This window comes from Labrus bergylta, chromosome 7 (assembly GCF_963930695.1).
Source record: "Labrus bergylta chromosome 7, fLabBer1.1, whole genome shotgun sequence".
Lineage (NCBI taxonomy): Eukaryota > Metazoa > Chordata > Actinopteri > Labriformes > Labridae > Labrus > Labrus bergylta.
Window position 1 is genome coordinate 17766078 of NC_089201.1, and position 3348 is coordinate 17769425.

Consider the following 3348-nt stretch of genomic DNA (forward strand, 5'->3'; position numbering starts at 1 on the left):
GAGTTCAGACCAGAACAACTGTAGGAATTTAGTTTAAAGAAAATAAAACTATTTAGAGCAGAGGGGCATGCTGTACACCCAGAGGGTTATTAGACCTAACGGCAAAACAGCAGGTCAAACTTTAAATTAGTTGTGAATTTTCAGAGTTTATTTGCATAACAAAAGCAATGCCAATGATTTTTTTTTAAGAAAAAAAAAGTCTCAAGGGGCATTTTGAAGCTGAACTATGGTGGTTGCCATGTTGGAAACACTATCTCCAACTAACATTTAATCAAACTAGAAACTGATCTGATGAACCAATCACCCCTCCCTGTCTCCTTGCTCGTACTCTGCCCCTTCCGTGCACTAGCCCACACTCAAAGCATGAGCTGAGGTCCCCTTCTGGACCTGTGGTGCTTGCACATGTAAGTGAGGGGCGTGGCTTTTGAGGGAGCACGGAGGGGAGGGGGTGGGTGTGGACGAAGCATTGAGGGAATGCTACTTTCAAAATCATGCTATTTCTTTTTAAAGAGAATCAACCCTGCCTTTAAGTGTTCATGTCCAAAATCCCCCCAAAAATGAATTATGAACCTTCAGATGAAAAGGTAGAAACTGGGCGGAAATAATAGAAGAACTGAGTCTCTGAGGGTGTATTCACACCTACATTGTTTAGTTCGCTTGAAACCAACTAAAACCCTGGTCTCGGTTCAGATTAACAGCTGAACCGAGACCCAGCCGAAGAGATGGTCTCGGTTCGCTTCCAAATGAACCCTGGTACGGTTTGTTTGAGATGTGAAAGCGACCGGACCTCGGTCCGACCCAGTTCTAAAAATCATATGCCTTTATGGATGTAACAGGCTCCCGTTGCCACGCACATTATGGAAAATAATTGTTTGGTTAGCTGCACAGTGTTGTTGCATGAAATAAAAAATGTAATTCTAACAAAAATATCCCTTTAATTTACCCCTTTATGAATTCAAAATAAACTAAAAGTTCCAAACAAACAAAATATGCAATTTTATCTACGAAGGTTCAGTTTAAATGGTCTTTTTCGTCTCTTTTTAATCCACAGAAAAAGAAGGAAGCCATCCGCTGACGCGGCCGTCTCAGTCCATCCAAAAAAGTAACAAAAGTAATCCAACAAAGGTAGTTGGTTGATCACTGATATACCAGAAGAAAAAAATATTTTTTAAAAATAAGCGATCTCACCCAGGATCTAAGAGGAAGAATAATCCTGTCCGTTTCAGTGCTCCTTTCTTTCATTATCCAACACTTTTAAACCACACAGACTATGAACATAACAGCAGCTGCAGAAACGTTTTCCTGGCACTTCACTTTTCGTTACTTTCCCCCGCGGCACTCTGATTGTCCTCACTTTCCCCTGCGCCACATCCTGCCTTACTAACCTCTGTTTTTACAGACACTCCATTATTATGTGGCACTGTCAAAGTAGCCTATCAAACGCTCTTGCTGCTCAAAATGTTCAATACCAGGACAACGAGTGCAGCACGCAAGATCTCCATAATTGTTTACTTTCCCTTTGCGATTACCGCTTCACCCTGCCCCAGACCTTTTTCTCCAATGATTGAACGATCTTTGCACTTGCGGTTTTGTATACAAATTCTGGGCCTCTTGCGAAAAGTGCAATGTGAAAACGAACCGCACCAAACCAAAAAAGAAACATTGTATTTGGTCCGGAACAAAGAAAGTGAACTAAAGGACTTTCCTGGTGTGACTACACCCTGAGTCTTTTTCTCAGATGGATAATGGTTAAAAACTAAATTAAACTAAATTAAAAATATGTTCAGTACAACTCGAGTTTGTCTTCAGGATAAGAACAAGTATACCTTTGATTGTATGAAATCTAGCCTCTTAACTTAAAAGCTGTGTCCTTCCACTATGTTAACCTTCAACATTGCAAAGGTAACATTGCAAATTATGAGCTAAGGTTGACACCCTAGCTCATAATTTGCTGTCCTACAATGTGTGCTGCTGAGGGTGAAGTATCAGAATAAGAAATTAAATTTATCCAGTGTCCAGTGTAAGGAAAGTTAGCAAGGAGGGCAAGCATAAACAGAACTTCCCTTTCCTTCTTAACCTTTCATGGTGGTCAAAGTGACAGTAAACTAATTACAGCGTAAACTCCTCAGTGGCCCCTTTATATTTTCCCTCCCTACCTCCCTGGATTCCCATCATTCATTTCTCCTAACTCCATACTTCACCAAATGTGTGGGACTAAGCTCACATAATAGACTCCCATACCAAGTCCCATTCAGTATTTTGTTTTACCTCTGGACCAGCAATCTGAGCTTCCCTCATAAGTAATATGACCCCCTTTAGTTGTTTAATAGAGTGGAGGTGCACATTGATTTTGCAATAGAGCAGAATTTAAATCAATAGAATTACTGACTGTGGTAAAAGGGTGTTTTAATGTGTCTTCTTATCGCCCCATAGAAAGCTCCCAACTGGGCTGCTGTATGTTGAATTAAAGCGATATTTCTGTATTTTTTAAGTGGAGTTATATGAGGTACTTGACAATAGTAAGTTAGCCACCAGAGATGTTGGTCAGCTCAGCCCTAAATAAATAAATAAGCATACACTATTGAGCCACCCTGGATCACCACGGTGGGAATTCTTTCACAGCGTCAGCCCTAGTTCGTGGATATGAGCTTCCACTTTACACACCTGCACACCCTGGAAACTTGATATCTCTCCTGTCCTTCAGTGCGCTGCCAACAGAAGAATTTGTAGGCTATGTGGTGAGCCAAAGTGCTAAAATAAAGGGGCTAGCAGCTAGCATTTACCCTTATGTTGGGAAATTATGAAATAAGCAAAAATCTGTGGAGCTAATGTACCCATCTGTACAATGTATAGTCTACCTTTCATCCCTGCACTCCTGCCAATTTCTAAATAGAGGGGCCACACTGCCTGACATCTCTGATCGATAGTATACTTTCTATTGACAAGAACATCATACATGCCCACTCCAAAAATACCGAACTATCACTTTACCTGTGACCTAAAAATAGTTTAATAATTGTCTCAGAATAAATCTGAAACCACCCAAAACTTTTCACCGGCCCTGCCAGAAAAACGCAATGAATCACATACGGGTCAAAAAGAGTGGTTGTTTCAGCTGTGATGAACATGGCTTGGGTCAAACGTGTAAAAGTGGAACCAATTCATTGCACTTGCCATGAGGGCAATCATTGTACTTGCCATGAGGGCAATCATTGTTCAACTATAGTGATAGTACTGTGATAGCATGATCATGATAGTTCACCATGTTGGTATCAGGGTTTACAGTAGCCAGCATTAATCGGCTTTTAGACAGTATCACATAGTTGTCCGGCAGAAAAACTTATCAAC